General features: G+C 34.3%; 1 long non-coding RNA gene across 3 annotated transcripts in view; it reads left to right on the top strand.

The window, feature by feature from the left end:
* The first annotated feature begins 652 nt into the window (after nt 1-652).
* LOC140640346 (uncharacterized) overlaps nt 653-25,965 on the top strand; it is a 126,430-nt gene continuing 101,117 nt past the window's right edge. For all 3 annotated transcript variants that reach the window (XR_012037027.1, XR_012037026.1, XR_012037025.1), the window contains exons 1-2: nt 653-831; nt 6,977-7,118. This is a non-coding gene — a long non-coding RNA (uncharacterized lncRNA). The remainder of the gene's footprint in view (nt 832-6,976; nt 7,119-25,965) is intronic.

Below are 25,965 nucleotides of genomic sequence, written 5' to 3'. Positions count from 1 at the left end.
GCTTTATTTTATAAGACTAGAATAGGCAACGATACAAATTTATATTCATTATTACCCCTTGTAGTTTGATCAGTAACAAATGCATAATTAGCTATATGTGAACAACTGACAGTGTTCCCCTTAGGATGGCTCGACTCACAATTTTTCGGCTTTACAATGGTGTGAGAGTGATATGCATTCAGTGAAAACCATATGCCAGCGTTTGAATTTAGATCAAGCACAGCTCTAGCCAGCCGCACCATCATGACTTGAATAACCCACTTGTAACCCTTCTATAGCCAGACAACCATTCTAGTTTCACTTTGAGCCCAATAGTCCATAAATTCCCTGAGATACTCAACACTTTATTATAAAAACAGTCTTTGCATTTGGTGCTTGTGCCCAGCCTTAGGCTAACGTCAGCGTGCTGTGCACATCTAAGGTGGGTGAACCAAGCTATATGTATGGTAGGTGTTATCAAGGTAGATTCATAAAGCTATCCTGATTGAAACCATTTTCACTCCGTAACTGTAAAATTGCTTTTGTTTGAAATAAAATGATCACCGTGAGAACAGAAGGCAATGCCTTCGGAGTGGAGCAGCAAAGATACTGACAAGTATTGTTTTAAGAGCAGGACTCTTTCATCAAGTGGAGTCAAAATGTGTCATTTCTCGGAAGGGAGCAGAAGAGTTGCAAACTATCTTCTTTCTCCCACACAACACGGAACATCTTTCAAGGTCACCATGAGTGCCGACCGTTTGCACTGCATCGGAATATGCAATTATTCATAAAACTAATTCACCGGCTATGGAAAAAGAAACTTTCCGATAAATATATGCTTGGTGTTCTAAGGTAAGAATATTATTCAAATAGGTGAATTATGCTGGCATTGTTTAACTAGGCCACGGTTTCTTGCTTTTTTTGTTGTTGTTGTTTGCTTCTTTAATGTGATTTGCTAATTTCATGCTTCCAGAATGTCAACAAGGGTAATAAAACAGCAATTTAAGGCCACATTAAAAGCTGAACTAAATGGCACCATTCTACTGAAGACATTAAAACAAAATTACAGCGTGTCCTCCTATCAGAAGGCATCTTTGTAGCTTTAATGTAGAAAAGTGGGGGGGGGGGAAGTCCTTTATTTCTCTCTCTCTCTCTCTCTCTCTCTCTCTCTCTCTCTCCCCTTCTGCCTTGGGGCTATTGTAGTTGTGTGGGACTAGAAGCCCTGGTCTCTTCTTACTACAATAATTCTTGTTGGTATGGCTCAATTTTCTTTTCATTTGGATATTTCTACAGCCCTTGTAGGATTTAAGGACAAATTAATTGCATACTGAGACAATGGGACCATATTCTTCACTCTCTTCATAGAATCTCGCTAGAAGGAAGCTCACCTGAGCATTTAAGGATGATAAACTGATTTTCTCTCTATAGCTACCAGTGTATTTAGTGTTGCCAATGTTTAAGGCCTTGTATCAAGGCGTCTCCTTCCCACTCCATCAAGGTAAAGTTATTATTTTCCAAGCTTCTCCTTTCCTAATCAATTTCATGTAGCTCCCTCACCAATACTCACATTAGTTAGCTTTGGTGCCATACTTTGTATACATTTGTAAGGTTGTCTTTATATCATCTTCCTCAAGTAGTGACAAAAAGGAAAAGGCAGGGAAGAACCCCAGAAACTTGGGACTTAAATTCAGAGAACAACTGAAAACACATCCAAAACTAATTTGAAATGTTTGTTAGTTTTGATTCTATTTAAAGCACTTTCCTACTGGAGTCTTAGGGTAGCCTCCTGATACATATGATGTTACTTGACTTCATAGGAAATGAAACTAAGAGTTTAACTCAGGAGTCCAATGTGAGATTTCTTCTAAAGTAATGACTCTAGCTGTATAAGACTTCAGGTAGAATTCTCTGTTTAGGAAATGTGCTGAAAATTCAGGATCCTCCTTGGACAAGTCAGTTTGACATTGACTTTAGCTGATGCTAATGCCAAATGTCGTTTCTATGAATGTGAGCTCTTGTTTTGAGAATTTATATGCATCTCAGAAAATTTAAGTTGCATAAGTCTTACTCTCACACATGAGGATAAAACACACGTTACATTTTGATTATTTATAATCTGTGTGATCCATTGATCTTGACCACATTCTGTTACTGACACTGCAGAGCTTGGTCTTGAGATTCTTGGGCTGTTTTGGTTTGAGCGAGGACTATTGATAACATTCTCAATTACCTACTTCTTTGTGGTCTGGTGAGTTTCTGTGATTACTTGGTAGCCATTAAAAGGAAGATACTCCCTAACATTTGGGAGCTAGGGAGCCACATTAATTGATTGATTTCTGTTTTTGCTGCCTTATCTCTGTTTCCTTGGGATGGGTAGGAACCTGATTCTGGGGCCTCTTGGTGTCCTTGGGGTTTATGAGAGCCCATGGATTTCTGGGAGCCTGAACCTGGGCCTTTACCTTATCTTTCCCTGCCTAGTCCTGTCTGCCCCTAACTTGTTCCTACATCATTATCATCCCAATCAATTGCCATTTACTCTATTTTTGTATAGATGTTTTGAGATACACTAACATATAATGCCTACCACAGTAGTTTCATGATTATTGTCTTTCTAATTAAAATTAGAAGTATAGGAGTAACGTTTTGCAGCCTTTAGTACTTTGGACAGAAATATGTCTGGAAAGAAACAATTCAGCAAGATAGGAATTAATTCCTCCCACTTCATCTGATCATTCTTATATATAAGTGAAAATAATTGCACAGCAAAGCAATCTAAATAAAATCCTAGTGATCTAAAAAAAAAAAAGTAATGTAACATTAAAAAAATAATCACAGTAAATATTGGATATTGGCTGTCCATACTTCTAACCCATTCTAAAGCTTTCTTCCTGAAGAGAGAATTCAATCGTAATCATCGACCTTTCTGCTGTTACTCTCACCCTGACCAAGGGGAGATAAAGTGACTTGCCTGATTAATAATTTATAAAATATGCATGTTTGGCTCAGCTCTGCCCTCTATTTTGCATGGGAGCAAGATTACTTCATGAAAGTGTGTATTTCCTTCTGCTCCACCTTGTGCCTAGACTCTCATTGTTAGCTTGTACTCTGTACCATCTCTGCCTGTGATTGGTGGGAGAAAATTTGCCGGATTCTGGGGTTTACTTAGAAAATCCATTTAGTTTTCTTTCAAAACCACTTTCTTTCAATTAACATTAAGGACATTTAGGTCTCCATATCTACTCCTCATTTCTCAAAATGTTCAGAACCTAGTCGAGAATAGAGATGCTATTCACTGAGGACAAAAGGGTCCTAATCCATTTAATCCATTCAGTAGCCCTAAAATATCTCTTATTCTGATTTTAAAAATGATAAACCAGAAGGTAAATAATTAAAATACTGAATACTAAATTGTAAATGGTTGAGCTAGGATTTGAACAAAGTCTGCTTGTCTCTAAATTCCATGTTTTTAAATTTCCAATCTGCTTCCAAAAGGCACAAAAGGCATGAAAGATGATTGGTTCTCACTCTCTCATCTTCCTCATGAGTAAACAGAGTCAAGTAGATATGAAGTTAATTGCCCAAGGTCATGCAACTCATCATTGACTTCATCAAGGCTTGCAACCAGGTTTCTGTGCTTGCCTTCCATAAATTTGTAATCAAGACAAGTAACTGAAGCAAAACAGAATTTTGCTAGGTGTGGCTAAAATCCTTCATGAGAAATTTGATGCCTTGTTTGCATTTGGCCACAGGACATAGAAACTGCTGAAGCATAATTAAATATCTATTTTCAACTTGGATTAAAACCAGAAAGATAAAAAAAGGCAGTAACTGTTTTTAGCAGAGGGCAGGGGACAAGGGGTTTTCACAAAAGAATAGTCAAATTTTTATAATTGTTGTTGCTAAGGTTGAAAGAATTATGAAAAATCATTTATCTGCTGAGTATGGACATCAATCATTTTCTATTGCTAATTATAATGTCAGAATTTATTCTGATACTGTCATTGTTTTCTTAAGAACAAATGTGATGATGAAATTAATGTTTTCTGACTTGACTTCGAAGTCAAATCCATGGATATCTATGACTGCTGTGGGAGGAGGTACATATCAACAAATTTAGTTATCCTGGTGTTTCTCATGTAACACCTTATGACCTTTCACAATCCCTTTGGTGCACTTACAATCTCAGATGTATACCAAAGTTTATTCACTTTGGTGCACTCCACCAAGATAGAGATTGTGTAACTGGTATAACTCAAATATCCTTCATAAAGTATTCTTCTTTATATGTCAGTTAGCTATGACTATTGCCTCTCCCCAACACACTAGCTTAAATAAGCAGCTGTCTATTATTTCTCATGATCCCAGTGGCTGGATGAATTGAATTGATGTCTATAGTCAGCTGAGGGCTGGTTAGATGGTTTTGCTGATGAGGTCTGTGATTTCACACATGTCTGAGGCTTTGGCTAAAATGATTTGCCTGTGTTCCATATGTTCTTTCATTCTCCAGCAGGCTAGCTCAGCTTTGTCCCCAGGCTAGCTCAAATCTGTTCTAACAATTATTGTAGGGAAGCAAGAAAAAGACATGTAAATGTGCAAGAGATTTTTTTCAAGCCTGGGTTTATGTCAAGCCTGCTAATATTCTATTGGCCAAATCAAGTAATGGCTAAGCCAGAAGCAAAGTGAGAGAGGACCACAGGGTAAAAATCATAGGGCAAAGCGTGTGGCTATAGGAGCCACAATTAATAGGAGCCATCAATGCAATTCTTGTATAAGACAATGTCAAATATCTGCGGGGTCAATAAAAATGTGTATTTTATGGTCTGAATTCTGATAGCATTGATAAGTGATTTAATGCTGATCAGCAACATATTGTTATTCTTAGTACTACACGTATACCAACTTGAGAGTTTGAATAATATGGCTATTTGGTAGGTTAGATTCTATCTGAGGGAGAAAGAAAAAAAGGAGTCAACCCTAGGAGCGTTTTTGGGTAAATGTGAATATTTCCTAATGGCTATTTTCTTAATTTTTTCCAGCTTCTTTTTTAAGATATAATTGGTAAACAAAAATTGCACATAACTAATGTTTGTAGTTTGGTGAGTCTAGACATATATGCACACTTATATTACCATCACTACAGTCTAGATGATAAAACATTTTCATCAGCTTTAAAATTTTCCTGCATTTCTTTTTTTTTGTTGTTGTTGTTGCTATTTGTAGTTTTTGTGAGTGTGTGTGGTAAAAACACTTAAACACTGTCCTCCTGATAAATTATTTTTGGATATGCATACCAAAAGTATAGGTAACAAAAGCAAAAATTCATAAATGGGACTACATCACACAAAAAAGCTTGTGTACAACAAAGGAAACAACCAATGAATTAAAAAGGCAACATATGGGATGGGAGAAAATACTTTCAAACCATGTATCTGATAAGAGGTTAATTTCAAAAATATATAAGTAATTCAAGAGCAATAATAGCAACAATAAAATAACCCAATTAAACTATGGACAAAGGACTTAAATAGACCTTTTCCCAAAGACATACAAATGGCCAGCAGGTATACAAAAAGATGCTCAGCATCAATCATCAGGAAAATGCAAAACAAAACCATAGTGAAGGGCGCCTGGGTGATTCAGATGGTTGAACTTCTGATTCTTGACTTTGGCTCAGGTTGTGATCGCAGGGTCATGAGATCAAGCCCCCCTCAGGCTCTGCACTCATCAAGAGTCTGCTTGAGATTCTCTCTCTCCCTCTTCCTCTGCCCCTCCCTCTGCTGCACACTCCCTTCCTTACTCCCTCTCTTACTCTCTCCCTCCCTACCTCTCTCTCTCTCTCTTTCATACACACACGCACACTCTGTCTCTCATATAAATAATTTATATCTTAAAAAAAAAGAAGTCACCTCACAACTACTATGATGCCTATTACCACCACTAACAACAACACAAGTGCTGGCAAGGTTGTGGAGGAATTGAAACCCTTGTGCACTGTTGGTGGGAATGTAAATTGATACAGTAATGAAAGATAGTATGGAGGTTCCTCAAAAAATTAAAAATAGAACTGCTATGTATTCCAGTAATCCCATTTCTGAGTATATATACACCAAATAATTGAAATCAAAGTCTTGAAGAGTTCCTAAGTTCACTGCATTATTTTTCACAATAGCCAAGATATAAAAACAACTCAGATGTCCATTGACAGATGAATAGATGAAGAAAATGTGGTATATATACCCAGTGGAATATGATTCAGCCCCTAAAAAGAAGGAAATCCTATCATTTGTGACATATGGATGGCCCTGGGAGACATTAAGCTAGGTGAAATAAGTCAGTCACAGAAAGACAAATACTTCATGATTCCTCTTATAAAAGGCACTTGAATAGTCAAAAGTATAGATAGATAATAATTCTATTTAATAATAGCTATCCAGGGATGGTGGAGGGGTATTGTTCAGTGGGTAGATACGCTGCCCAACATATTGCATATAGTTAACAGTAAGGTATTGTGCACTTAAATACTTGTCTATTTTCTTGAATGAATCAAAAAATCATCTTTAACACTAGGATTGATAAATATCTTGGACAGTGATTTTCATTGCTTGAGGACTTGGGGCTATATCTTTTGAATTTGGGCTCCTTTCCAACTCTTTGTTTTTAAGGAAATTTCACTAAATGCATGCCAGCTACAATTGAGGTGCATTTTATTCACTCATGTTTGTTTCTGATTCCTAGGTATATGTTTCCAATCACTTAGTTACTTTAATAAATCATATATTGAGGCATCATGGTTCCAGATGTAATAGTAACATAGAAATTAAATAAGAGAAAATGTGGGATTTGGGACATTAAGCGCACAACTAATTAAATCATATTGAGTCCATTGACTTAGGTTTCACTTTATTATGAACATTTATCTTGATATTTCATTCAGCTAGGAATGCTAGCTTATGGGTTGACTGTATCAGCCTTTAACTTACTATCACTATTATTACAGGGTTATTTATACTGGGAAAATAGATGAGATTGATCATCATTATTCACATAGACTAAACCAATACACCCAAACTGCGTGAAACTGTCATCTGATTACATCTACAGAGTAGGATTTGGAGAGGGATATGTGTTGAATAGAATTGGTAAGTATTTGTTTTCTTGAGTTTACTATTGTGTGTATGATATATGTTGTATGTATGGTGTTAATGTTAATAATGTAAAGATTACATGTGGCCATGGAAGAGAAAGCTCCTTTTAGAAACTTAGTATGTGAAGAGCAAATAATAATCTAATACATAAAAACATAAAACATGACATGTGGAATCGTGTAGACTTGAGTTAGAATCTTCTACCATATACTGCAGTGTATGGATTTTTCCAAACATCACTGTCCCAAATGCAAAACTGGGAATAATTATTGATTCCCCCAAAAATTCATTGGGAGAATTAAATATGATAATGAATGTAAAATGCTAAGAGCAGCGTGCCTGTATATTGTAAGTGTTTAATACATTGTTCTCAAGTAACACTGATGGAAAATATAGAGAATATGTACAAGTGATTGTAATGAATATCCTAAAAATTTCTAAAAATAGGAGCTTAAATGTATTTGGTTAGTGTATCAAAAATTACAGTAGTGTGTTAAATGAACAAATAAACAATTTAATCTATTCAATTCAATTATATGCTATTTGCAACTTTGCAATTATCCCAGGAGAGGTGTAGAATCGTACATGTTTGTGATTCATGCTCACAAGAACCCTGGATTTTTTAAAATTTTCTCCTTGAACCAAGAATATGAGTAGAGGTTTCCATTTTGTGGTGATTGATAAAAACTCATCTGTAAAATGCATCCCCTCTCATCTCAGTGGTTGGGAAGTTTAATGTGCATAATGAAAACACATGAGTTTACCCAATATGTAAACTGAAACAACCTTAGAGCTTCTGATTTGAATCTAAAGTTTCAGAACTGTGAATCTTTATAAATATCACAGATAACTCCTATTTAGGTAGTTAGGAGCAACACTTTGAGAACCACTGCAAAATGATCTCTGCTCTGAGTATCTTTACGATAAAAGCCTAGAAGCTCAGGCTGGAGGGGAAAAAAAATCAGGATTTGAAGAAGACAGAAGCTGGATTGAAGTGCGTTTGGTGTTAAGTCAATGTTTCCACCTTTAAAAATGTATGACAGTCCATGGTTCCTGATTATGATGTGAAAGGCATTGATGTTGAAATTAGCAGTCACTGAGTGAAGACAGGTGACAAATGTGAATGCTTCTGGGTACAAAGGTTAGGATCAAAATCAGCCAATGGTGGGGTGGGCTTGGTGGATATATTGAGAAGGAAATAAACCACCTACAATGGAAGAACATAAAATTAAATTTCCTGTTATGCCTGTTAACACAAAGGGCTTCACTTAAGGATTTAAGAATTGAAAATACTTGGGAAATATTGAAATAAAAAATCTAGAGCAGTTTTATAGAGACAATAATTATCAATTATACCATATGGAATTAATTTTGAAATTTCTTTTCGAAAATTATTAAATCTTTGTTACAGACCCTGGATATTTATCTATGTACCAGATCCTTAAGGAAAAGCCCTGAGAAAATGCCCTCCCTAGGAAATACATATATTTCAATGCCCACGTCAAAACTTTCCTATATTAAAAAAAAAATAATGAGGGTTTTGTGTTTGTTTTTTAATCCAAGTGAAGTTAAGTTATTTTTTCCTCAATAAAATAAAAACAATAAATTACATTCATAGTAATTTTGACATGGGAAAATTAAAAAAACCTTGAGTTCTTTTATGCCTTTGATGTAAAAGTTGCTTTATCAAATTAATCGAAGGTAAGTGATACAGTATATCATGAACATTTGTGAAAATGATTTGTAAACTGAATGATAATACAAAAATGCAAATCATTATTACATGCTGTCCCCTGAATGACACATTTCAGTACAAAAAATATGATGCATATATTGAAGCTAATTTGGACACATTGAGGAAAGAAGAATAGGAATTATAGTAAAAGAAACATGGCTTATTAAATATCTACTACCTGTCAAGCACTGTTCTATTTACTGGTGTTTATTGACTTTAATTATTAAAAAACAAAAGTTTAAAAAAAAATTATTTGAGAGAGAGAGCATGCATGCAGAGGGAAGGGGGAAGGAGCAGAGGGAGAAGAAGCAGACTCCCCACTGAGCAGGTGCCCAATGTGGGACTCCATCCCAAGACCCAGGGATTATGACCTGAGTCCTGAGCCGAAGGCATACACTCAACCAAATGCACCACCCAGGCACCCCTATTAACTTTAATTCTTAAACAAGTTCTGCGAGGAAGCTGTCTTGAACCTCATTTTATAAATGGTAACTAAGATACAGAGATGTTAAGTAACTTGTCAAGGGTAGCACAACTTGAAAATGGTAAAACTGATATTTAAACTTAGACATTCTTGCATTTTTTCATTAAAATCCTCATAAATATCTCTAGCATATAATATGTGTTTACTTCCAAGTGCATACAGAAACAAATAAGTAGCTCTGAAATGTGTGATGGTCTCTTTAAAAAGAGTGCAGATAGTGGGGATTTGGAACTCATTATATATTAATTATACTCTTTAACCTTGATCTCTTAACTTAGCTCTACTGTCCCCCTTGCAACATTATCATGTTGTTAATTAATTTAGCAACCCCAACAGAATGAAAATAGGAATTTCCTGTGGGCCCAATCTAAATTGTCAGATGGTTTTTAGCAGTGATGTCCAGAGAATGGAGTTTTCTTCATGATCACAGAGCATGTAAAATCTCAACATGATTGTCTTTCTCAGCAAATTCTCTGTAATCGCAATATTAATTTAGCAGCTAAGATTTCTTTCTTCCAGAGAAAAATTTAAAATAATTTGTGCTTTGTAATTAAATAAGATTTTTTATTATAAAAATACTTCAGAATCAGCTAAAATTCTGTCAAAGTTCTATTAAAATGTGCCATAAAGTTAATTTCAAAATAACACTTAAACCATTCCAAGTTTGCAGCATCTAATTTCAATGGTTATACTGTCTTCTTTAACAATATAACATAAAATAATATCTGCTGATTTATTTAGCAAATAAAAAATAAAGTCTGCTGCATGACTGCCCCACTACAATAACACTCATTAAGAAGTATTTTTGGGTAGCCTGTTAAAATATTTAAGTCTTTGATTACAAATCATTTCTTCTAGTTTTATGGGCGGGTATAAGTATTAAGCTAAACAGAGTGCTACAGAGCTATAAACAAATGGAATCAAATATAACTAAGAAACTGGAGAAATAAAGCAACTTCATTTTCCTTGTACATGCAGAAAATAGAATTAAAACTGCTGACCTAAGCATATTGTAGGTGAGGGAGGAACCTACCAAATGAGGCTAATTCAAGTAGTCAACATAGTCCAATAAAACCAAATTGTGTTTTTATTCACATTTATGCTAATCTCTTACTTCCTTTTTACTTGGTATTTCTTGTACCTTTAAATCTTCATTTTGTTTGTTTCATCTTAGAATTCAATTTGCAATATTATTTTCAATTTACCTATTCCTTTATAGTAATTACAGACTATATCACCAACCTTGTTTCTTCCAGGTTGGTGCTTAGACATGATAGCAATTTGGTAATGGGTGGTTACTATTGTTTATTTATTCTTATTTCAATTTTTATTAAAAAGTGAGAATGAAGAAAAAAGCATGTCTCAAATACCAAATGAAACATTACACATGCTTACACATATCACTCATAGTTTATCATAGAAAGATAAACTCACCAAAAAAATCTTTTTTTTTTTTTTTTCCTGCTCAAATAGCATTCAAAAGCAGGAAACTAGAGAAAGAATTTTCCACCAATGGGAATTACATACCACAGACGGTGAGAAGCTTTAAAAGAGGAGAGGCTGAAAAAACATTTGAGAGAAAATATAGCACAAACTAGGGTCACTTAGTGAAGCTTACATGATGCTATCCTGACTATGACTATAGTCATATTACACAATTTTATATAGATCTTAACATGATAATTAATGGTTATGTACAATCGTAGGAAATTAAAAGAATCGATCTTTTGGCATGTTCAACTCAAGTCATCCACTGCTTTCTTAAAAAGAAAAAAAAAGGGGTTCCCATCAATAAAATGGTAGCCTGCTTAATTCTGCAAAATACTCATTTCTTGTTGATGCTGGATTAAGAGGTCTGTGTTGTATAATCTGGCTGTTATCTTTAGAGAAGGGAGAAGTGAGCAAAAAATTTGGTTGGGTAAGGTGGGAAAACTGAATTTAAATGTGTCATCTAAGGTAGCAGAGAACTCATTTTGTCCCATTTCAGAGGGAGTATTGGAAATATATAGGTGTGTGGGGGAGGCATAAGGAGGAGAAATAGCCACTGATCACCATAAAAGCAGTTGGAACAAGCAGGAGAAAAGCTGCCATTAGGGAACAGATCAGCCTGCTTGACTTAGTGCATATCATTTACCTTCTTGGCCTCAGATGATCTAAGAGGTTTCCACCAGCAGCCAAACTGGAGTAATTTGTGGCAGGGAAAAAAAAAAAAAAAAAAAAAAAAACTCATGCTTCCACAACTTCTGATTTGCTAGAAAGTGGATGGAATTCATTGCTGGTCTTGGCTTTCTTTGCTAATTCCTAGCCCATTCTGTTTGGAAACTGGGTAGATTTTCATAAGAAGGGTGTCCATATCTCCAAATAATTATGGCTTCTATTCTCATTCTTCTTCAAATATCCCTTGTGGTGGTTTGTCCTCCTCTGATTGTTCAATTTCTTCTGACAAGAGAGAACCAGTCATTCTCTGTGTAGGTGCCTAACTTCATTGTTTATTCTTGCATAGTGTTTGCAGGCTCATAAAATGTCAAACTGGCAGGAAATCAGAATTATATATATCAGCACCCTTAGTCCACAGCCAAGAAAACAATAGCCAAGAGACTTTTTTTTTTTTTTTTTGCCAAGAGATTTTTTGGAATCAACACAGAGTCACACAGTATTACCAGTAGATCTAGGAAGATTCCACATTGCTTAACTTCCAAACCACTTACTCTCCTCTCCACCACTGTGTGGTTGATTTCTTATCACAAATTGTATTCTAGTATCCCTTGTTTCCCAAATATTATATCTTTAATGCTTTCTTTCTCTTTAGAAAAATTCCATTTGTTGATATTGACTCTGAGAAAAAAAAATGCTTAGTGAGTATTTCATGAATCTAATTTTTGGTTAACCCAAAGTACTTTCCATTTATCAGTTTCTCATTTTCCTCTTTGCTTTCAAGCTCATTACTCCAGTTTTTAACTTCACTGAACTGCAATTGGCATCTATTAACCTACATCCCTGTGCAATATGACTCTTCTGGATGTTGGTTCTAACTGACATGGAGAAGGGGGTGGGGGCAGAGAATGCAGTATTGGCTGCCACTGGGTATCAGGTGCAGATTTAGAATTTAGCATTCCTTGCTATTCTGCAAAGACTTACTTAATTCACACTTCTATTTTTTTTTTTTTTTGATCAGAGGGGAAGGTAAAACACCATACAGTGAATTTCTAGAATGCAAAATGATTTTAAATGAGAATACATTCACAGAATGTCATAAAGGGATGGGTTAGTAGAGTCCAGCCTTCTTATTTATTCATTTTGCTTTCATTTATTGCATATCAAGCATTTATCAAGTTTCTTGAAGAAGAACTAGAGGTGAAAGCACAGGCCTTTCCCTCAAAAAACTCATATTTTATTAGCAGTGTCTGGAGGTAAAAAAAGGCAGTAGTCACCATCAATGCCCAGTGTGAAGCTTTATGCTAGGTTGTCTCTCAATGTACAACATCTGCAAATGTGCAGACCCAGATCCATTTGGGAAAAGCTTCCAGAAGGAGGCAATGTCTGAGCCTGTGAGAGAATTAAAAAGAGTGATCTGAGTGAATAGGTAGAAAGAGGGAAGAGGGTAATGCAGCACATAATTATAAGATCTAGAGCTAGACAGAATGGGCATCTTCAGGAAAATACAGTTTAGGAATTACTGGACTGCAGGAAACATCCTGAGGAAGGGCAATACACAGGCATCTCCCATTTCTGTAGTTTCCTTCACACCAGGCTAAAAAGTTGGATCTCAATCTGAAAATTAAGGAAACTTTGGAAGACTTTAACTCAGAGAATGATAGAATGATACTACATTTTCATAAACTGCTGCTGATAGCACTGTAAATGATAGATTTGGTAGGGTTGGGGTGCATCAAGCGATGAGGCTGGAAATAATGGCAAGGAGAGGCAATTCTTATAATCATCCCAGTAAGAAAAGATGAAGTCCTGAGTCAAGGGAGCCTGGCTAAGAGTGGAAAGGCAAGATACACTGAAAACCATTAAGGAGAGAAAATGGATACTCCAGAGAACAGAGGGGCCTAAAGATGTGAAATTAATCAACCTGGGCCACACACTTAATGAGGAGCAGAGCTTCAATTGAAACCAGGTGCCCGGCTCCAGTCAAGGAACATTTCTGTGACACCACTCTGCCTCACCAAGTCTACACTTTGACAATGACAATAATTAAATTTAAGATGGATGGACTATTTATAGCAAAGGGCTATATTTAAGAGACCCCATTTTTCCTCATTATCCAAGGCAAGTAAATGCAGGTGTTTGATTCAAATAAAATAGGATGTTAACAACTCCCTCAATGCCTGAAGTTCTTGAAAACAAATAGACACTGGCTGCCCTTGATTTAACCTGAGAGCAGATATCACTTCCCTTCATCAGTGAGCAAGGTGATGATAGATGTCCTGTCTTGTCTCCCCTGGACCCTGTTTTAACCCAAAGCAACTTGTCAGAAGGTACTATTTTCAAGAATGAGGCATCTCTAACCAAACTCTTATTCCTAAAGAAATTTGGGGGGAGTATATGTGAGTAGGAGTCAAGCAGAGAAGTGGGGTAGCAGGAAATTACTACATCTCTGCCTATGGCTCCTCCTTAGGCAAATGCAGAGATTATGTGAATGCCATATTCTTATTGCAAGGTATGAATGGATGCATGTGTGTGAAAGGGCTTGTGAGAAGGGAATATGTATAAATAGGGAAATTGAAAGTTAGGAGTTGTTACCATCCATTTCTCTAAAGTGAAGATGATTTAAAAATATTTTATGATGTTTTGTTTTGAGAAGATACCAGAAGTATGGCATGTCTTTGCCTAAACTTCTAATTCCCCAAATAAAAGTTATGTGATATTTGATATACAGAACACTATAATCCCAGATTCCAAACTGTCCTCAACTCAACTTGCTCATGCACACTTCTTAGATTACTTTTCGTAAATGGTAGCTACCAGGTATTTTGTGGGAGAGAGAGCTATCTCCACTTCCACAATATCAATACCAGATTATAGTGCAAGTAGTTTCATATCATGTATATGGATATGTATTATCTGAAAATTATTAGCAAACACATGCAATGAAAACAGTTCATAAAAGCTCTTCTGCAGACTTGAAAAAATCCCCGTAACTGGAGAGAACAAACACTGCATTCCATGATTCAGTGCTCATTTGATCTCCACAAAGAACGACATAGGACTCACAACATGTGTGTCCCACATAAAGACATGTCCTGAATGTATTTCCATTGTCAGGTACCCTTACACACTGGAACACATCAATATACTCCTAATACACAGCAGGGAGGAACAAAACTGTTAATGGTGGTGTCATGAAAACCATGTTGGTGGGGAAGGATGTTCTTATTATATTGTAATTGATAGATGAGGTGAGAAGAGAAGAACCCTTGACTAGAAGTAGAAGATTTTGAAGGATACCTTGTTTGTGCATTCACTTGAAGATTTATCTGTTTCTATGTTGTTAGAGACTTTGAGAGTGAACAACCTGGGCTGTGAGTTCTTGCTTCTCATAGCAGTGAAGATTTAACACAGTCGTTTGATTCTGGATCTATCAACCCTGAAATATTTTTTGGGAAAAAGATAGATACATATATGTAAATATATATATTTACATATATGTATATATAAATATATACATATATATTTGTATATACATACACATACATACATATAAAATGCAAATATATGAAACATAATTTATTGAAACCATGTCATCTATTACCAAATATATCTATACTCTCTCCTGCCTCTGAACCTGAAGGTAATTGACTCTCAATGCTTAAGATTCTTGGTGGACTTTCCTGCCCTTTCTTCCTGTCTCCAACTCTCCAACTTCATTTTTTCTAAATCTAATTTATCTCGTAGGTCTCTACCTAAATGTCCCCATCCAGAGTGTCTTGTCTGATATCCTCCACTAGGTAAATCTTTCCATTCTAAGCTCCTATTGCACCTTATATTTCCCTGTTGGTAATATTAATTACACTTGCAATTAACTGTCCAAAGATAAACTAAACACTCCCTGGGGAAAGAGTCAATTACAGTCTTCTTCACTGTTGTAATAAACAAAAGGCTGAAAGAAGTAGAGGAATGAATAAGTGATATAGAAGACAAAAAAATCACAGAAAATGGTGCAGCTGACCATGAGAGAGAAAAAGGAATTATGGAACACAAGGATAAACTTAGAGAACTCAGTGACTCCATCAAATGTAATAATGTTCATATTTATGAGTCTCAGAAGAAGAAGAGAGAGAAAAGGAGGCAGAAAATTTGAGGAAATAATAGATGAAAACATTCCTAATCTGGAAAAGGAAGCAGACATCTAGATCTAGGAGGCACAGAGAACTCTCATCAAAACAATAAAACCAGGACAACGATATACTGTAATTAAATTTGTAAAGTGTAGTGATGGAGAAAAATATTTTAAAAACAGCAAGACAAAAGAACTCCTTAATTTACAAGGGAAGACTCATAAGGCTAGTTGCAGATTTCTCAACAGAAACTTGGTAAACCAGAAGAGAGTGGCATAATATAATCAAAGTGTGGAATAGGAAAAAATCTGCAGCCAGGAACAATCTTCTTCACATTAAATTGCTAATCCTCTATTTTTTTTTTTTTGGTTTTGACTTAAAAACCAGCAATTTCATGAGTTTCAAGCTTTATATGTCTTAACACTTAGCAGGCTACCTGTTGCTGAACACAAATGCTAGACAATTAGACATCTTAGGGTCTCTTTATTAAGCATACTTCTGTGAGTGAACACAATCAAATAGAGCATCCAGGAGAATTGGCACAAACTGCACTGTCTCTCTGGACCTCCTTTGTTAATGATGTACAAATGTATTTTTAGTAAAATGACCCATTATATAACTATTATTTATTTAAGTGACATTACCTGCTAAATGGCACATCTATGTCACAAAACACGGTACAAGAATGACAGGTGGAATGTTTAAAAGTAATTAGTGCTAGGATTTATGCAACTATTTTCCCTTAAATCAGGTGGTTTCATTTGAAGTGAGGACATGCCTTGTGATCCTGATGCTCCTTCTCCTTTTATATTCCCTTATTTAACCCAGAGTGGAAGCTCCCATGTAGTCTACTTCTCATGGGAAAATTGTGGAAACACACATGATCTAGAGTAGACAGCCTAAATGATCATTCTTAAGATTCCTCGGGTACTGGAAGAATGAGTATTGACCTAAAGGTAGTCATAGCCTTAGAGAATACAATGCAGTTGATTCCCTAGAAATACAAAAGATTTCAAGACTGTGAATAGAATGGCTTAGTTTAGTAATTATATAAGAGAAGGGTTGGCAAACTTTGGCCCTTGGGCCAAATCCAACTCACTACTTGTTTTTGTAAATAACATTTTATTGGAACACAACCCTTCTGATTTATTTGCATTTTGCCTATAGCTGCTTTCTCACTAAAACAGTGGAGTGGAGTAGTTGCCATGGAGATCATATTGCTGCAAACCCAAAAGTGTTTACTATTTGTGTCTTTACAGAAAAAAGTTTGCCAACTCCTGTTGTGGGATATATGCTTTTCTTTGTTAAAATTTTAGAAATTATAGGTTCAAAACGAGAAATATATAGTGATGTAGTAGATTGTATTAGAGCATGCAACTAGTTGGCAACATTATTCCATTTTGCCTTCTCCAACATAAAGTAATGGTATCACCACCATGAGAGTTAACTTCCGTTTAAGTTCGAGCTTCAAGAGGAAAGCATAGTTTGTTGAATATGAAATTACTTATGTCGGAATGCTTATGAACTGATCCAAGATGTGGGTCTGGGATACTGAATCACTAAACCTTCCCTTATTTGGTCATTCATTTCTTCAGAGTAAGTTGATATAAAACCACAAAGAAAACTCAGCGACGGGGTTTAGATGCTCAACTGGGATCTCTATGAGTCCCCATTGCTTCCTTTGATGAGCTGTGAGATTTGCTCCAGTCTGACTGAAAGAATAATGAAACAAAACTCACCCATTATTCTAAAGGTTATGGGCCTCTGCCTCATATCAAGATGTTTCCCCATGTATTGTGAAGAAATGAAGTGTGGAGCACCACAGGAAGCCCACTCAGGTCCAATCCTGTGTGCAACAGGTGGTCACAGATTTAAATGGGACTCTGGGTCCTCTCAGGTCACATCTGTGCTTCTGAACACATCTTTGAATTTAGTAATTCAAAGTTTTTCCCCAATAGATTTAAGAAAGTTGTCATTAACTGGGCAAAAATTGCATGTTTCTCCTCTTTAGTTGTGATTGGAGTTGCATTTTCCACACGACTGTCAGATCTCTGTTTCCTTCTTGGATGCCATTTCTCAGCCCTTGTGCTTTTTCTGTGTCCAAGTGAGTTATTTACCCCTTAACTGTAATTAGACAAGCACCTGCCAATACATTACTCACAGCTTCTGTTATATTATAGCCTTTGGAACATCCTGTCATCATTTATAGCTGGTTCTTATTTCTGGATACACACATCACTAGAAACACACACACACACACACACACATACACTACCAGTTATATCTACTTATCATCTGTAATCATCTGTGGTCCCTTTTTCACTGTGGATTTAATTTTTTTTCTTAAGGCATTTGTTATTCATATTGTATTCTCCTGGTAATGTTGGCAGTCTGTTTGGCTTAGAGGTGAGTATCTTTGTGCCACCTTTTCCCAACAGCGCATGGAGAAGTCATGAACTAATACTAATTTTCTGCACAACTAATTTTTTCCATTATCCTAGACCTAAATTGACCCATTTCCAAGGTTCCTTACAGTTAAACAATGATTATTAAATCAGCAAACCAAGTTAAAGGAACCTCTAATCTGTACGCAGAAAAAGAGAATTCTTTGGTAGGAGTTATTTTATGTTTGTTGAATTTTTCTGCTTTAATAATACAATATACTTGCTACTTCTAGTTCTCCAGAATATAGCTCAGAAATTCACTACTGATCTGTAGGAGAAAAAGGAAAAGTGTGAACTCTGAATCAAATAAGAGAGCCGTATCAAAAAATCCAGCTGAGTTTTTGTTGGTTGCAAAGCCATAGAATAATTGCCACCAAAATAATGAAAAGGTCAGAACATGTTATAATAAATGAAGTGAGTTTGTGCCTGTTGCCAACATCTCTCACTTTAATTGGCATTTGCTTTTAAAGAAATACTGTGACATTTACACTTCAATTATATATAATAAGAATACTAACCAAGTTTCAAAACAAACAAAAGAGCTGAAAAATTAAAATTCTACATTTGGAACAGAAACAAGAATAACAAAAGGTTTACATTTAAAAATCAAATCTAAGTTATACCCATACACTCAAAAGTACTGGATTCACCATTGACCCAAGCATCTGAGTCCTGCAGCCTAAGTTATTAGAAGGTTTTTATTAACTGAACCAATAATTTCTAATCGATATATTTAGTTTTATGTCGATATGGACAATGTGGAACTTAAATTTCTTATATGCACTGCGTTTGGTGCTAGATTAATTTTTAGAAGGTAGAATTCACGTTGCTCATTTGTACAACAAATCTTCAATGGCTTAGCATCACCTGTTGAAAAAAATTTCCACTCCTTCAAATTAACCTTTAACCTGCTCCAAATGGTGGACTTAACTAACCAGACTTATTGCTTATTTATTCCCTGTACAAATTTAATTATTTTTAAATAATTGACTTAATGTCTGTCAGATTGAGAACTGCTTCCTATCTCTGGGCCAGAATACAGTTGGGTCATTTATACTCAGTGTGATGCATTTTCATCACTAGGAAAAAAGTACAGAAGCCAATTTAAAAATTTCATTCCTTTTATACCTTTATTAAATGCAGTGCCACATATTACAATGGTTGTTTCCAAGTGAACCTCACTCACCAGGCATTAATTTCAGCAATTTTTCCTGAAAACTGCAAGAACTTACAAGGTACTACCTGGCTGAGTGGAGCTTGGAAGGGGGAAGATCCACTTTATATATATACGAAACTTCTTGCAAAATTCTTTTTCTGCTTCCATATCTTTCTTTAGATAACTGTTTCCATTAAAATTACCTGTTAAAAACAGGTACATAAGTCTATTAAAAAGCTCATATAATATTCCAAGGGCAAGAGACATAAAAATGTATCCCCAATTGCTAATCTAGTTTACAGTTTTGTTCCTACTCAGGCATATATTTCTCATTCTAGCAGTTAGTTAATATACTAGGTAAGTATAAGTTTATAGTTTTTGGCAAAAAGGCTCCTTTTTTGAATTTATTTTTTATTGGTGTTCAATTTGCCAACATACAGAATAACACCCAGTGCTCATCCCATCAAGTGCCCCCCTCAGTGCCTGTCACCCAGTCACCTCCACCCCCCGCCCACCTCCCTTTCTACCACCCCTTGTTCATTTCCCAGAGTTAGGAGTCTCTCATGTTCTGTCTCCCTTTCTGATATTTCCCACTCATTTTTTCTCCTTTCCCCTTTATTCCCTTTACTATTTTTTATGTTCCCCAAATGAATGAGACCATATAATGTTTGTCCTTCTCCGATTGACTTATTTCACTCAGCATATTACCCTCCAGTTCCATCGACGTCGAAGCAAATGGTGGGTATTTGTCGTTTCTAATGGCTGAGGAATATCCCATTGTATACATAGACCACATCTTCTTTATCCATTCATCTTTCGATGGACACTGAGGCTCCTTCCCAGTTTGGCTATTGTGGACATGCAAAAAGGCTCCTAAACCACATATAATTCGAAACTTTTACCTTAAAAATAAGAAAAATATTATAATTAAATAGCTACACCCCTAATATAAATAGTTTTCCCAAAATGAAGTTCTAATTGAAATTCTTATCTTTGCAACATGTGGACTGAAAAAATGCAGACATCTTTTTCTGCTATAAACACAGATATGCTTGATAAAATAAGAGAGCAACAAAACAAAACAAAACAATACAGCCATCCAGGAAACAAAAGAAGAGAATGCAAAGAAGATGTAACAGAAAAAAAGAACAGAATTTATAGAAGTAAGGTCAGGAACCAATAATATAATGAACAAAGGGTATATTTTCCCTAAATATAAGAGCTCAACCAGAAACATGAGTTATGTGTTTGGACCTTCAGAATTACACAATAACCTTGCTTAACTAAGATTTGGAATTACTGTCTTCTTCATTGAACAATATGAGAAAAATGTTGCTCTTAGCCATTGAATCTGTAAGACTTTGCTTTAGTTTCTGGATGCAAAAAAGGAAAAAAATGTCATGAGAACAAACTAAGTTTGCACACATATATGTCTATTTTAAAATTATATAATTCTAAGAGATTAGAAATTCCAAGCTAAGAAACTCTTGTAAAAATGACACAAGATTGGAAAAATGTACAAGACTTCTACATAGGAATACAGTTAGAACTCATGGTTCATGAGGAACTCCTAGGGGAAAACAAAAACTCAAGAAAAAGAAGTGAGTTCAGAATCAAAGAAAAAAAAAATCATAAAGAAATAACATACACCAAGGAAAGCCAATAGGTACAATGCAAAATGTAGTACAAGTTAAATTGATATTATAGGAGATCTGGAGGATAATTAAGAATAATTTCAAAAATTAAAAAAAAAAGTTGGAAGAAAGTGGAAAAATAGGAAAGTTATTTAAAATATATGAGAACACTTTAAAAAATATAGTCTTTGATATGAAATCAGTAAAAGCGTTAAAAATTAAGATTAGACGTAGCTGGATATACTATTGATGAAAGTTAAATAAATTATGTATGTGGGAGTATACATTTGCAGAATTTTTTTAACATTAAAAGATTTGGAAGACACACATTAAAGAGTGACTGCATATTCCTCAACTTATTTCAAATAGAGGAACCCAATAGAAATAGCAAGTATAACATTTAAAGAATAATTTTTAACTAATAAAACAGTTTAATTTTATTTTATTTTATTTTATTTATTTATGATAGGCACACAGTGAGAGAGAGAGAGGCAGAGACACAGGCAGAGGGAGAAGCAGGCTCCATGCAGGGAGCCCAACGTGGGATTCGATCCCGAGTCTCCAGGATCGTGCCCTGGGCCAAAGGCAGGCACTAAACCGCTGCGCCACCCAGGGATCCCGATAAAACAGTTTAGATATCATAAAAGACATGAGTGTTCAGATTAAAGTATCATACCAAGTACAAAGCAGGATAAATAACAGTAATTCACTTTTTACACTAGCCATGTGGAAATGTAGAACACAAAATCAGTAAAAATAGTTAAATAATTGAAAAAGGAAAAGTTTATCTATTAAAAGCAAACAAACATCTCATGAATTTGAATGAAAGGAAAAGTCTCATCAAAAATAATAGAGGCCAGGGGCACCTGGGTGGCTCAGTCAGTTAAGCATCTGCCTTCAGCTCAGATCATGATTTTAGGGTCCTAGGATTGAGGCCCACTTTTAGTTCGCTGATCAGCGGGGGCCTGCTTCTCCCTGTCCCACTGTTTGTGTGCTTTCTCTTTCTCTCTCTCTCTCTCATAAATAAAATAAATAAATAAATAAATAAATAAATAAATAAATAAATAAATTCTTTAAAAAAAAAATAGAGGCCAGAAAATAATGGAAAGTATTTTTAAGTCCTGAGAATGTATATGCTTTTGTACCCAGTTGAAATCTTGTTGCGTTGCTATTTGAATTTAAATTAAAAAAAAAAACCAATAAAGTAAAATCTTATTGTGAATACAAAATAAAAACAAATTAGAAAAAAATTCTGAATTTCTCATTTATTATTATATTAAAAGCATGGAAGGATTGTAATGCAAACAGTAATTTTGAGAAAAATTTTGGAAACTATTGAGGTAACTCTAAGTAAGCATTGATGATAACACTAATAATAATGTTTACACTGGAAAGTCAAACTTGGTAACTCAAATTGTAAACAAATTAACAATTAAGAAAGATGAGTCAGAGTTGAATATATTAAATCAATTTATAATTCTCACATTATTGTTTAGGTGGGGAGAAGAGATATTAAATAAATGTTTTCTTTATTAAAAATTTAAATACAATTAATAAAATATAAACTATATGCATAATACCTTGTAAGGGCATAAGTAAAACTTGAGTAATTCAATTAATACTATTAAGGAAAATAAAATATATTCATATACAAACATATATACTTAACATATATATGAACATTGGAACATATGAACATATACATATATAACTATATAGTCATATATAGATATAAATCAAAGAAAAGCATGGACAATGTAAAATACTAAATATAAAGGTAGGAAAATATACAAATTTGTCAATAAGGACAATAAACAACACTTTTTTCCATGCCATTTCGAAGACAAAACTTCTCAAATTGAGGAAAATAACAAAAGATCTATGTAAACCTAAAAGAGAAAGATTAAGGAAAAGATAGGAAATTATTGAATATTTATTGAGTAATAACTAAGGCAGATATTGTATTAATATTAATTTTTGACAAAACAGATCTTGAGGAAAGATAATAACTCTGGTAAAGGAGTTCATTAATTAAGGAGAAAGAAATGATTCAACATAAAATACGAAAGTCTAAATATGTTTTTATCCAAAATATAGACCAAAATGTATGTAAGACAGAAAATAATTACAAAAATAATTTTCCAAGTACACAATCACAGGGTCAGATTTTCTTTTCTTTTTTTTTTTTTAATAGGGTCAGATTTTCCAACAATTTTCTCAAAAATTGATAACATCTAGGAAAAACAGCTTCATTGAGTCGATAGAGTACAGAATCTCATGTTCAATATGAAAGGAATGCATTTTTCCTTTATTTTTAAGTCAATCATGAAAAAAGGCCACAGAACAATTTCAACAAATGCCAGTGAATCAATATCCTATAGGTCATATTCTCTAGTTAGGAGGTAGTAAATTTAGAAATCAATAATATAAACAATTCTCCAATAAGATGGTAAAAGAGAGAATATTTGTTAGTAATTTCTACATCAAAAAATAATTATGAAAATTACAAAGTAAGTACATATAAGTCCATATAACAATGTAAACATTAAATATTTAGCCACAGCTAAATAATACTTATTGGGGGACACCTGGGGGGCTCGGGGGTTAAGTATCTGCCTTCAGCTCAGGTTGTGATCCTGGGGTCCTGGGATTGAGTCCCGCATCAGGCTCCCCACAGGGATTCTGTCTCTCTCTCTGCCTATGTTTCTGCCTTTCTCTCTGTGTCTCTCATGAATAAATAAAATATAAAATAAATAAAATAAAATAAAATAAACAAAATAAAAAAAGTAATAAAATAAACAAAATAAAATATATTTTGTTTAAATAATACTTATTGGAACATTTACAGCTATAAAACATTTCTTAGGAAAAATATTTAAAATTAATGAGTTTAGTTTTAATAAAAGAGGTTAGCAGGAAAATAATGGTGTAAATTTAATTAAATAAAGTCTGAAAACATTTTATTCTAAAGGCCAGGTATTAAATATTTTAGACTTTGTGGCTCATACAGTCTCTATTACAGCTATTCAGTTCTGCCATTGTACAAAGGAGTCATAGACAATACATGTACTACCTGGGACTTTAAAACTGCTCTATCAAAGAACAGAAAAATCCAACAGGCCAAAAATCTGTAAGGACATAGCTAAATTTAGTAATAACAACACTCAACTGGATATAATGCACACTATAGACTGTTTCATCCTAGAACAGTAGAATACACATCCCTTTCAAGGAAACAGGGGACATTCACCAAGAAATACCACATTCTGGACCATAAAAGACATCTTAACAAATTAAAAGAGAGAGAGAGAGAGAGAGAGAGAGAGAGAGAGAATCATACAATGTGTACCCTCAGACCACGATGGAATTAAATAGAAATTATATCATAAAGATAACTGGAAAATCCCAAAACATGTGGAGATTAAACAACATACTTCTAAATATCCTATGGGTCAGGAAAGAAATCTCAAGAGAAATTGCAAAATATTTTGCAAAATAAAACTTAAAACACAACCTAGCAAAATCTATGCAATATAGCAAAAACAGCACTTAGAGGGAAATTTATAGCATTGAATGCAAATATTAGAACAGAAGAAGTATCTAAAATAAATAATCTAAGTTTTCACCTTAAGAAACTAGAAAAAAATCAAGTTAAATCCAAAGTAAACAAAAGAAAAGAGATTAAAAAATAATTAAAATAGAAATCAATAAAATTTTAAACAGGAAATCAAAAAAGAAAGTCAATAAAACCAGAATATGGGTATTTGAAATGTTCAATAAAATTGATAAGCCTTTGGCCAGGTTAACTAAGAAAAAAGAGAAAACACTAATTACTAATATCAGAAGTAAAAGAGGACATCACAATAAATCCTATAAACATTAAAGGCCAAAAAGAGCGCATCATCAACAACTCTATGCCCACAAACTTGATAACCTAAATGAAACAAACCACTTTCCTGAAAGACACAATTTGCCTAAATTCACACAAAAAGAAATAGACAATGTGAATATGTCTGTATCAATTAAATTTAATTAATAACTAATGATCTTCTGACACAGAAAGCACCAACCAATAGTAGATAGGCTCATTATTGACTGCTACCAAATGTTTAAGGAAAAAAAAAAAAAAACTACCAATTCTCTACACTTTTGCAGAAGATAGAGCAGAGAAAACATTTCCTAATTTAAAATTCTATGTAGCCAGCATTAAACTGGTATCCATTAATACCAAACCAGAAAAAGACATTACAAGAAAAAAAAGCTACAGATGGATCTCTCTCATGAACATACATGTGAAAGTCTTCAACAAAATATTAGTAAGTTGAATCCATGACCAGATGGAATTTATTCCAGGTGTGTAAGGCTAGTCCAGTATTAAAAAGCAATTAATGTAATTCATTGCATCAACTTACTAAAAAAGAAAAATCACATGATCATATAAATAAATGCAAAAAAAAAAAAAAGCACCTAACAAAATCTAACGTTGACTTGGGAAAAAACCTCTCAGGAATCTAGGGATAAAGAATACTTCTTCAATTTGATGAACATCTAGAAAAAACCCACTTCATATTAAACTTAATGGTGAGAAACTAGATGCTTTCCCAATAAGATTAGGTAGAAAGCAGAAATGTCCCCTCTCACCATGTTTTTCTCAACATTGTACTGGAAGTTCTAACTAATACAATAAGACAAGAAAATGAAATAAAGAGCATAAAGACTGGGAAATAAGAAATAAAAGTTCCTTTATTTGTTTATAGACCACATGAGTATCTGTAGAGAAAATCCCCAAGAACCAAAACAGGAAAAAAAAAAACAAAAAAACAAAACAAAACAAAAAAAACCTCCTGGAACTAATAAGTAGTCATATTAAGGTTGTAAGATACACAACTAATGTACAAAAGTGAATTGTTTTACCATATAGCAGCAATGAACAAATGGAATTTGAAATTAAGAACACAATGCTATTTACATTAGTGTTCCCTCAAATGAAGTTGCTTTCTTATATACGATGTAAAAAGAATGAGAATATAATCCACAGGCTGGAAGAAAATATTTGCAGGAGACACATCTGACAAAGTACTATGATGCAAAATACACCAAAAAA

The sequence above is a fragment of the Canis lupus genome, chromosome 9, assembly GCF_048164855.1.
Source record: "Canis lupus baileyi chromosome 9, mCanLup2.hap1, whole genome shotgun sequence".
NCBI classification, from domain to species: Eukaryota; Metazoa; Chordata; class Mammalia; order Carnivora; family Canidae; genus Canis; species Canis lupus.
This window is presented reverse-complemented; position numbering and strand designations above follow the sequence as displayed.